Source organism: Nematolebias whitei, chromosome 6 (assembly GCF_014905685.2).
Source record: "Nematolebias whitei isolate Nwh7 chromosome 6, NemWhi1, whole genome shotgun sequence".
NCBI classification, from domain to species: Eukaryota; Metazoa; Chordata; class Actinopteri; order Cyprinodontiformes; family Rivulidae; genus Nematolebias; species Nematolebias whitei.
In genome coordinates, this window is record NC_056503.1 from 575,158 (window position 1) to 587,874 (window position 12,717).

A 12,717-nucleotide genomic window follows, 5' to 3' on the forward strand; every position below is an offset into this window, starting at 1 on the left:
TATAAACATCACAGTTATTCCCTAATATACTTAAATTACATATATCTCATATTTTCAGCACTAGTGTCATGCTTGCATTGGGAAATGTAATATCAGAGTCAGAGTCAGAGTCAGAGTCAGAGTTTCTTTATTGTCATTCGCACCTCATGTGGTACATGTGGTGGAGCGAAATTATGTACACAGGGTCCCAGTTACATCCAACAATAAAATGTATAATAAAAACAGTAATAACATCTAAGATATGAACTAAGAAAAACATCAACTAAATATACACTAAGCACTCATAACATAAAACATTGAACATCAGCACAAACATGAACATGAGTCTGTGAGCAGATGTGCACGCATGAACACATCAACATTGAAACAGATCAGCAGCAACATGAAACAGATCAGCAGCAACATGATATGGTTTTTCACAGTGATTATTCTAGTTAGAGATTCATGAGTCTAACAGCCTCATGTGCACAGACCCTCAAGCCAACCTACTGTTGGAATCTCCAAAGTAGGCTTTTAACACGTGCAAACAGTGCACGCCCATCCAAAACAATCAACCATCATGTACAACAATAAAATGTTTTTTTTTCTCTCTGTGCTCCGGTGAAGACAGACATGCCCTCTTCTGCTCCATCCCCCCACTTCCCTGGTTTGCTCTCTTTTGTCTTGTGAACCCTTAAAGAGCCTCTTTTTTTTTCCTGCATATCTTCCTAATTCGAAGGATTTTGATCAGCTGGTCTCTCAACAAAATTGATCAACTTCTCCCGACAGGAGTCAGGGTAAGGAGGACCCTCTTACCTCGAAAGAAACACATTGGATTTGTGATGACAGCTGGATTCTGCTGTTTGGTTTGGTGAAATCAGGATTGTCTACAAATTTGTGTGGATGTGTCGAAGCTTGGCAGCACTCAGACTGAATTCTGCGGAGCTGCATCAGAGAGCTGCAGCAGCTGTTATCAGGACTGTGAACTTTCTGGCAGCACCCATGGACAGTGGGAATAATCTTGGAGAAGCTGTGAGCTCGACTTTCGGCATAAAGAATCAATTTATCTGTTTGGAGTCACCATCAGAGAAATGTACCAGCGAGACTTTAAAAGGCAGAAACAGCAATTTACGAGTTCTGCCTGACCCAAACTGTGGCCTTGACAGTAGACTTATCTCAATCCCTCCTGGCATGTTTAGGAAAAACAAAGACACTTTGTCTGTCTCCTCACCCCTCCCTTCCCCAAGGCCGTGGACATGTGGCAGAACTTCAACTGAACTGATGATAACAAACACCTCTTATGTGGACAATGGCTGAGGGGGGCTCTGGACTATGTTACGACCTTCCCTTAAAATTCAATGACTTCACCGACCTCATATGTATCATGTCTATTTATGTTGCTTTGCTGTGGTAGGTTTTTTTGATGCCTCAAATCGTGCCCTGTGTACACGGTGTGAGAGATCTTTTTTTTTATACCGTCTCTCCTCATGTTTTCTTCCTTTTTCTCATCTAAGCAAAAATATTATTCTGAATAAGAATAAGAGGGCCGCGCTAATTAGCAGCAGCTTTGTGCATTCCGTCCATCTTTGGGTCGACTGTACTTACATGTTCTCGTTGTATCTCCGTGCAATGACAATAAAGCTTATTCTTATTCTGATACTGATTTTTGGCCAGATGGCCAACTTGCTACTCACAGAAACAGCCTGAGGACAACCAAGGCCAAAGTGGTTCACAAAAAAGGTTGTAAGTTCAATCATCCAGGTAGATAACGGTAAAAAAGGTTAAATCATGAATGATGTCAAATGCAGACTATAGAAAATCACATCATGTTCCTGCTGATCTATTTCATGTTGCTGTGTTCATTCGTACTCATCTGCTCACAGACTCATGTTCATGCTGCTGTTTGTCGTATTGTTTTTTTATGCTAGTAGTGCTTAGTAGAGCTGTCATTTCTAACTCGAACCTGATGACATGGTCTACCATAAATCCACCAGCCGCGTGTGGCCATTTCACCGCGAGCTGACCGGCCTTGAAAGAAGTAAAAAGTTCAGTTAAGCTTCAGATGGGACTGTACTGCCAGGCAGCGATCCATCGCCCAAATGGATTAAGCCGCTGCACTCAGCAGACACGCGCAACTGACGATCCGAACAGGTGAGATCCCAAAGCAGACGCGTGTGTCAGACCTGTCCGCATGTCTCAGTAATTGAGAAGAATGCAGGCAGAAACAGGGTTTAAATGCTTTTTTATGGCCATGAAATGACAAACCCCCTCAGCTCGGAATCTTCTGCCCCGTTTATTCAGCTGCGCGTCCCCGACCATTAATAACTAATTAAAAATGTCGGGGTTTTTTCCGGGTTCGGACCTGTTACTGTTAATTCGTCGGGTCGGGTGGGGTTTGGAAATTATGACTGTGGGCTGGGGCCGGATCATATTTTTTGGGCCTGAATGCAACTCTAGTGCTTAGTGTATTTTTAGTTAGCGTTTTTCTTAGTTCATATCTTAGATCCTGTTACTGTTTTTCTTTTACATTTTAATACTTTTGTTGGATGTAACTGGGACCCTGTGTACACAATTTTGTTCCAAACGTACATAAAACATAGTTTTTTTTATGTTAATTAGAGGAAAAGATCCATGTTGACACGGACAAATTTTGTGTTTACATGCAGCAGAAGGATCCCCCCCCCCCCCCCCAAAAAAAAAAAAAAAAATCCACTGTAGTTACCATTCCGGGTCATTAGTTGGTGTTGTGACTTTTGTACCTTCACCTCATGCACATGCGTGCTGCCTCGGCACACTCCTTTCCTCTGGGCTAAAAGCTCAACTAACAACTTAACAAGTTATAGCTGGATTTTGGATAAGAGTCACAGATTTGACGCCAAGCAGGACCGCTTCGTCTAACAGTTCCACACCGGTCAATGAGCGGACCAGAACCGAGTCGACGATGATGTCGGACTTTACTCCGTGATAATCAGTAGCTGATAGACCTTTTTCATGACAACTGGAAGTAGCGTCTCCTGGTGCTGGGTCACTTCCTGTTATTGCGAGTCTATGTAAGTGCCAGCCTTTTCTTTCGCTGATGTGGAGGAAATCGCAGCGGTGAATTCTCGAACCAATAAACTTGAGAAAGGATAAAAGTTCTTCCATGAAGAACATATCCACAGCTATCCAGGTAAGAAAAGATGTAGCTTAGCGAGCTAACCGTTAGCTACAACATATGAAGTACATAAACATCGTAATAAAGCCTAATTTAGTGTGCTAAATTATTTGGAGTATTTGAGACAGACGTGGTATAAACTTTTAAATGATATTTTAACATTCTGATGTGTTTCCCACTACAGTTTGTGAAAGAAAACATACTAGGTGTTAGTTATAAGATGCTATGATGCTTGATGTTCAAATTGTGCTTTACTTCTTCATAACTGCAGGTCAAAGATTGTCGAGGGACAGGTAGTTGTCAGAGCTAGATGCTTTATTTATGACAATTGAAGAACTTTGACGTACGATGGACAACTTCTGTACTGAGAGCTTACAGTAACATCTTCCTGCTCACTGGTTAGTTTGTCTTCTGTTGTTGTAGCAGCATAGTCTGTTTTGTTCTGCTGATGTTTCAGCTCATCTTCAAACTACAATCTGTTACTTGTTTAAAGCTAACTATGTTATAACAAGTATTATATGTATGTGCTAAAACAGTTATCTGTTTTAGATCTCACTGGGTGACAGCAGGAGAAAAACTACGTCAGCTGGAGTCCCAACCACTTATCACTCGTCCTAGATGATCTCTAAACTTTGGAGCTGGTACCATCCAGATGTGGTCCTGTGCCACAGGGCTCACAGATGTTTTACCAGTGCCCACCTGAGAAGTCCTGCGTAGCATCATTCTGGACCACATGGCTCCACACTTCCTGCTCTTCCTCTGAGGCTGCAGTCTTCCCAACATGTGTTTTGTGTCCACACTTCACATCTTCAGTCTCTGCAAGTGTCACTGGAAACGTCTTCTCAGAGGCCAGAACCAGGGAGCAGTCCAGATGTTCTGCAGGGGTACAGCTTTGACAACCAAGGCTTACTGCTGTTTCTGTGTTGCAGAAGAAGTGTGGAGTCTGCTGACATGTTTTACTTCAACACCTTCATCCATGTGTTTATATCAACGCAGTCAGAATCATAAAATGTACAAATCACTTTTGTTCCTTCATATTTTTAATATTCAGTCTCAAGCTGTGAATCACTGTAAATACTGTAAATAGTTGTTACTCATGGAAAATACATAAATGTGCCAATTTCTTTAAAATGAAATTGAAAAATTTGGGAAAAATATCTATAATCCACGATCAATTTATAGTTTACAGTTAAAATGTTAAATAGTTAAGGTTTTTGTTTTTTTTACCAGATATTGTAAATTACACTTGTTTTCCTTTCAATACAACTGAATCAATCCACAAATTAAATAAAAACAGCACAGTATGCTGCTCAAGTGTGTTTTAATTGAAGAATGTTTAAAATAATTCAAAACCTTTAAATAACTAATTACATAACACTAGAACAATATGTAACAAGCTTGGGTATGGATGTTATTTTTATTTCATAAACTTACTGCAGCACCGCCTCAGGACTTCATCCAAGGACATAATTTATACAGAAAAGACACTTGGGTTTGTTTACAAGTAAACAGGAGACTGTTCCAAGATACAATATAATTTTATTAACACTTAAGTTAAAAACATATTCTAATGGAGGCAATAATGATTCTTAAAATAAATATTCTTTCCAGTGTTCAGTCAACTAAAAGACAAAAGGATGGTTCAAGGTAACACACGAGCAGAAATTCACCCACAAGCTGTGATGCACGAGACACGAGTGGAACAGAACCAACACGAGACTGGACTGCACCGTCAACCTGGAACATAAATATTAAATTAAGTAAACAAAAATAAATATGAATAATATTTAAGAATTACAAAACAAACAAACATGGGCCTCACATTCACACATAAAATAGTTGAAAATGGCCCCAGCCTTTAGTTCAGCCAATCTTCTCTCAGGTAAGATGCTGACTAATCATGGTGACTCAAGCAGGAGTGAGAGTCCACCAACACAGGACTGAGCAGAATGAGGACAGCTGGGAGTGCACCAGTAAAACCAGTAAATAAAATATGATTAGCAAGATTGTTTCAATTATTGAGCTTATTCACATTATTATTACTATTGTTGTTGACATTATTTCCGTGAAGATCAATACATTTTGTGAGTCAGTGCATGTAACTTGATCTCTCCATGACATGACAAGTTTATAATGCACCATCTTACTGTGATATTTACCTGTGGGTGGATGCGGTACCGGCATCGGTAGACGGGGCGCTTGATTTCGTTAACGGGGTGGTGCACTCCGCTTATATAATGGTAAGGGAAACACTGACACCACATGTGGTACATGTGGTGGAACAAAATTATGTTCACAGGGTCCCAGTTGCATCCAACAATAAAATGTAAAAAGAAAACCAGTAATAAGATAAATATGCTAAACACTAATAGCATAAAAACAACACGCCGAACAGCAGCACGAACATGAGTCTGTGTGAGCAGATGAGTACGGATGAACACAGCAACAAGAAATAGATCAACAGCAACATGATGTGATTTTTCACAGTGATTGTCCTGGTAAGAGACTCATGAGTCAAACAGCCTCAGGGTAGAAGCTGTTCCTCAGTCTAGTGGTTCTACACTTAATCCTCCTCCTTCTTCATTTTGACAGCCTACCTAACCCGGGGTGTCCACCACAGCGTTTAAGGATGACCACCACAAGAATCACCGACAACCTTGCAGCCACAGCTCAAGGCAGCCACTTCAACAATTGAGTCAAGCAACATGGCCCACTTGGACTCAATGTGCCCCGCTACACCTGGGATGTGGTTAAAACTCTACTGGAGGTGTGAGTTGAAGATCATTCTAACGGGTTCTTCTGCCAGGCATTCCCAGCAAACCCTCACTACACGTTTGGGTCTACCAGGTCTAGCCGGCATCTTCACTCACCATCTGATCCAACTCACCACCAAGTTGTGATCAGTTGAGAGCTATATGCTCTCTTCATCCGAGTGTCCCAAACAAAGACTGCAATCAGATGACACAACTACAAGCTCAATCATGAATCTACGACCTATGGCATTCTGGTGCCAAGTGCACTTATGGACACCCTTATGTTCGAACATGGTGTTTGTGATGGACAAATTATGACTAACATAGAAGTCCAACAACAGGGCACCGCTCAGGTTCAGATCAGAGAGGTTGTTCCTCCCAATCACGCCCCTCCAGGTCACACTGTCTTTAGAATAAAGGAGTCCCCAGTTGGTGCACCTTCCAGCACCCCCGCCAAGGATTCCAAGAAGGCCGGATACTCTGAACTGCCGTTCGGCGCATAGGCACAAACAACAGTCAGAGCCCGTCCCCCCACCCGAAGGTGCAGGGAAGCTACCCCTCATCTACAAGGGAAAACGCCAACACACAGGCATCAAGTCAGGGGACTAAGAGTAGACCCACACCAGCTCGACGCCTCTCACCAGGGGCAACTCCAGAGTGGAATAAGGTCCAGCCCCTCTCAAGGAGATCAGTTGCAGACCCCATGCTGTGCATTGAGGTGAGCCCAACTACAGCTAGTCAGTACCTCTCAACTTCACACACAAGCTCAGGCTCCTTCCCCACCAGAGAGGTTACGTTCCATGTCCCAAGAGCCAACTTTGGTAAGCCAGGGTCAGAGCGCCAAGGTCCTTGCCTTCGCCACTGCCTTCGGCCACTGCGCATGGATTCATACACCCGGCTCATATGGCCCCTCCTGAAGGTGTTGGGCCCACAGGAAGGAAAACCCATGTTGCTCTTTTGGGCTGAGCCCGACCGGGCCCCATGGGTGGAGACCCAGTCACCACGCGCTCGCTGATCAACCCCTCCCCCAGGCCTGGCTCCAGGGTGGGGCCCCAGTAACCCACGTCCGAGCAAGGGACACTGGGCTCCTTGTTTGTTTCTGTCCATAAGAGTCTTCTGAATCGCTCTTTGTCTGGCTTGTCACCTAGAACCAGTCTGCTTTAGGAGACCTTACCAGGGGCAATTAAAATTGCCCCAGACAGCACAGCTCCTAGGATCATTCAGGCGCACAAACTCCTCCACCATGATAAGGTGGTGATTCAAGGAGCAGTAAAATTAAAATGATTGCAAATAATCTCATATTAGGTACAATATTAGGTATACAATGGTATGATACTTATATATACTGTGTATATGATATAGGTATAATGATACCTATAAAATAATCTTTATTAAACTATACATGGTATTAGTCAAGCAGAAAAAAATAATAGTAGTGATATTTTTTATCTTTAAGTAAAAGCAAATAAATATTGTGATGCATTAAAAATAGTTTTGATGCTGTGAAAACATTTCTCAGTGTTATACCATCAGAGTCTCAAACCTTACTGAGACTTGGCTAATTTATAAGTTGTGAACAAAGATTCATACATCTACTTTGGCAGAATATGTTGTCAATAATAATATAAAGGATTTCATCCTATTGTGGTATGTTTTATTTAGTGCATATTTCTACTGTTACAAGCCATTTAGACCATAATATATCTGTCCATTCTAAATGGAACTTGATGCCATATGATGGGAGAAAAGGCAGGTCATAAGGCTTCAGGGAAGCCTGACTGCCTTTTACCATCAGAAACATTTTACCTCTTCTCCTCTCAAGTCCTTGACCTGCAGTGCATTAAAGTCAAGCCCCATGACACCTGAAAGAAGATGCCTCTTTACGCACTGCAACCACCAGCACTACTCCTTTCTATGCTTTGGGTCTCTATCGATATAAAAATCTCAATCAGTGGGCAGCTGGGCCCCACAGTGGGTCTTTGTCTTGCCATTAACATCAATTATCAAACCTTGATTTAATGGAGGCCTAGTCTAAAGAGGGACCTCCTCCATTACTTGTCCCAGAACAGGGAGCCTTTCAGTCTTCCTTAAATCCAGCCTCTTTGTGATCTTGATGTCTTTGTGCGATTCTCTTATCAGCCGTTGGTGCTACAGAATACTACACTTGGCAAAGGAGGCTCAGCATTTAATAATTGATAAGCTGAAAGCCATTACAAATATTAATGTGAGAAGTTGTCACGTGAGGTTTTTATTTTTTTGGTCATTTCTTGGGTGAATGAGAGAAGGGTGTGGGTTTGATACAAATGACTTCAGCTCAACATCAACAGTAAAGCAGACATGGAATATTTCAACTTGTAACTGTGCATTTGAAATGGTTTTTGTTTTGTTTTTACTGCAGCCCAATTCTATCACACACAAACACTTTAAAATGGTTTCTCCTCTTTTAATGCACAAATCCAGTCTGTACACATTCATGCATGGGCAGAAAGTGACTTTGAGATGCACAGCTACTAATTTACGGTAACATGTTTGTCTCTACATTTTAAAAACCTTAGTTAAGAAGGAAAGCTTGTACTGAAAGACAAAATGATAAACGTGTTTGTTACACTGTAAGTGAGGAAATTTAGAGAACCAGTCTGAGCAAATACATGTTGCAACTAGGCATGCACAATATATACGGTGCATGGTAGAAACAATAGATATTTAGCCTATGATAGATATCTGTCTTCTACCGGCTAACCGCAGTAATGCTGTGTCTGATGTAAAATCAGAGTTGTCAGTTTAATTGTTACTTTTTTAAGTTGAAAACTGTGTGTAAGCGGTGGTAAAGTCATTTCTTCGAGAGCTAAGCAGCGAAGCTACAAGCTAACTACAGCTGGCTTGCCGTAGTGTTGCCGTATTCGGACACATTCGCAAAATGCTGTGTTCCGTCTAAAGTTTTTTTTTTTTTTCCGTTGAAAATTAAAGTAAGCGTTGGTCAGTTTTAGAGAAACCTGCTCTCTGATCTGTGAAAAGAATGCTGTGTTGTGTGATTTTACTGCGACACCCTCTGGTCAAAGCCACAGAGGAAACTAGTGGCCATTTTTTGTCAGCTCTCCATTAAAGCGGAAGGAGACGTCCTCTAGAGGGTTCGAGGGTGAAGTGTTTCAGTGTGCACTTGCTGCTCTGTTGTTCATTTCTTAAGTGAATACTGGAAACTTAAAGAGTTAACAACATTAGTTTTGCACTACAAGAAAGAAGCCTAATACAACTAATAGGGTCAATTCATCTCACAAGACCCTCGGAGCATGTGGAGGGGCATTAAGTGCATAACAGATTATAAAGGAAGGAGTGAACAATGCCTCAAAGACCCATCTCTGCCTGATGCCCTCAACAAGTTCTATACACGCTTTGAATACCCAAACAGGCCATCCATCACCAGACTCACCTCACCACCGGATGAAGAGCATCTCAGCGTGACCTCAGCAGAAGTAAGGAGTACTTTCAGGAGGATTAATTCGCACAAGGCAACCGGCCCAGACAACATCCCCGGAAAAGTGTTGAAAGAATGTGCCGATCAACTCTGCGAGGTGCTGTCAGATATCTTTAACACCTGACTTACCCTGGAGACAGTTCCCACCTGCCTGAAGACTGCCACCATCATCCCAGTCCCAAAAATCTCTACAGTGACTGGTCTGAATGACTATCGGCCAGTGGCCTTCACCCCGATAGTCGCTAATTGCTTGGAAAAACTGGTCATGACTCACATCAGAACAACCTTCAACATCAACGAGGACCCTCACCAGTATGCATACTATGAGAACCGATCAACAGAAGATGCCATCTCCTCCGTGGTCCACCCTGCGCTCAACCACCTGGAGCAGAAAAACTCTTATGTCCGTATGCTCTTTGTGGACTTCACATCCGCCTTCAACACCATGATCCTCCAAACCCTGATGGACAAACTATCCACACTAGGACTAAGCCCCTCCATCTGCAACTGGGTACTAGACTTTTTAACAAACAGACCACAGTTAGTGAGGATTCACAACTTCTCCTCCTCCATCATAACCCTCAGCACTGGCTCTCCTCAGGGATGTGTGTTGAGCCCCCTCCTGTTTACTCTGCTCACGTATGATTGTGCAGCTACCCATCCAGGCTGTCACATTGTAAAGTTTGCAGATGAAACAGCTGTGGTGGGATGCATCACAAACAATGATGAGTCCAGCTACAGGCAGGAGGTGGAACACCTGGAGAGCTGGTGCAAAGAGAACAACCTTCACATCAATGTGAAGAAGACAAAGGAGATGATTGTGGACTTCAGAAGGAACAAAAACACCTACACCACCCTGAACATAAGAGGATCTGCAGTGGAAGTGGTCTCCAGCTACAAGTACTTGGGTGTACACATGAATGACAACCTCAGCTGGAGCAACAACACCACCAGCCTGATCAAGAAAGCTCATCAGAGACTCTACTTCCTCAGACGGCTGAGGCGAGCTGGTCTGGGAAGCTCAGTCCTCACCTCCTTCTACAGGTGTGCAGTGGAGAGCATCCTGTGCTCGAGCATCAATGTGTGGCATGGAGGCTGCACAGCTGCAGAAAGAAAAGCTTTGCAGAGAGTGGTGAAGGCTGCACAGAAGATGTTGGAGTCAGTCTCCCCACCATCACAGACATCTACACCTCCAGATGCAGGAAGAGGGCCACCTGCATCATGAAGGTCCCCACTCACCCAGCACACACACTTTTTTGCCCCGCTCCCCTCAGGAAGGAAGTTAAGGAGCATTAAGTGTAGAACCACTAGACTGAGGAACAGCTTCTACCCTGAGGCTGTTAGACTCATGAATCTCTAACTAGAATAATCACTGTGAAAAACCATATCATGTTGCTGCTGATATGTTTCATGTTGCTGCTGATCTGTTTCAATGTTGATGTGTTCATGCGTGCTCATCTGCTCACACTGACTCATGCTCATGTTTGTGCTGATGTTCAATGTTTTATGTTATGAGTGTTTAGTGTATATTTAGTTGATGTTTTTCTTAGTTCATATCTTAGATGTTATCTCTGTTTTTCTTATACATTTTATTGTTGGATGTAACTGGGACCCTGTGTACATAATTTCGCTCCACCACATGTACCACATGTGGTGCGAATGACAATAAAGAATCTCTGACTGTGACTCTCTCTGACTCTGATACTTGATTTGTTTTTTATTTTAAAACTCTGGACCTAGTGGTGGAATTTTCTTAATTGAGATTATTTTGTGCAGCATGGTGGCACAACTGGTAGAGCTGCTGCCTCTCAGCGAGCAGGTCCCTGTTTCAAATCCCGGTCCGGGGGCCTTTCTGGGTGGAGTTTGCATGTTCTCTTCGTGCATGTGTGGGTTTTCTCCAGGAACTCCATTTTCCTCCCACAGACCAAAAACATGCATGTTAGGCTGATTGGTAACTTTAAATTGTCCCCAGGTGTGTGAGAGAGAGAGTGAATGGTTGTTTGTCTCGTTTTTCTCTATGTGGCCCTGTGATGGACTGGAGACCTGTCCAGGATGTACATCACCCCTCGCACAGTGATTGCTGGACATGGGTACCGGCGACCCCCTTGACCCAAAATGGAAGAAGCGGGTAAAAGATAATGTATGGATGAATGGAGATTATTTTGTGGTATAGCAGTTTTCAAAATAAATTATCGCAAAAGGACACCCTATGCTTTTTTTCATTCCTATTGCAAGTTTTATACCAAAAACGTGATATATATTGTTATCACCACCCTTCACAATACACACTGTGATATGAATTTTATGCTATATCGCACATCCCAGGTTGCAACATGTTTAAACAGGAAAACAACAAAGTAATCTTATATTAAAATCAAATGTGACACAATAATTATGGTCTCTCAGTTGCCTTAACCGTTTTATTTATTGGGATTGTCTAAATGTCTTTAATTTTAATTTTAATTTTTTTTTATCAAGCCATTATTTTATGGAGCCCCTTTTTTGTAGGGCTCCGTGATTTCTACAGAATACAAAGACAAAAGTTTGAAGACAAAATCACAAAAATGTGCAATTACAGTAGTCCCTCGTTTATCACGGGGGTTTCTGTTCTCAGTCCCCCTACGATAAGTGAAAAACCGTGAAGTAGGAACAGTAGTACAAGTAATAAATAGTAGTTTTTATACAAACCGGATTCCAAAAAAGTTGGGACACTAAACAAATTGTGAATAAAAACTGAATGCAATGATGTGGAGATGGCAAATGTCAATATTTTATTCGTAATATAACATAGATGACAGATAAAAAGTTTAATCTGAGTAAATGTAACATTTTAATGGAAAAATATGTTGATTCAAAATTTCACAGTGTCAATAAATCCCAAAAAAGTTGGGGCAAGTAGCAATAAGTGGCTGGAAAAAGGAAATTGAGCATATAACGAACAGATGGAAGACCAATTAACACTAATTAGGTCAATTGACAACATGATTGGGTATAAAAAGAGCTTCTCAGAGTGTCAGTGTCTCTCAGAAGTCAAGATGGTAAGAGGATCACCAATTCCACCATTGTTGCGCAGAAAGATAGTGCAGCAATACCAGAATGGTGTTACCCAGCGTAAAATAACAAAGACTTTTAAGTTATCATCATCAACTGTACATAACATCATCAAAAGATTCAGAGAATCTGGAACAATTGCTGTGCGTAAGGGTCAAGGCCGTAAAACTCTACTGGATGCTCGTGATCTCCGGGCCCTTAAACGTCACTGCACCTCAAACAGGAATGCCACTGTCAAGGAAATAACAGAATGGGCTCAGGAATACTTCCAGAAAGCATTGTCAGTGAACACAATCCACCGTGCCATC

At 42.1% G+C, this 12,717-nt stretch overlaps 1 protein-coding gene across 2 annotated transcripts in view; it reads left to right on the plus strand.

The window, feature by feature from the left end:
* tpst1 (tyrosylprotein sulfotransferase 1) overlaps positions 1-12,717 on the plus strand; it is a 127,591-nt gene that overhangs the window by 8,622 nt on the left and 106,252 nt on the right. The gene's annotated exons all lie outside the window — the stretch shown is intronic.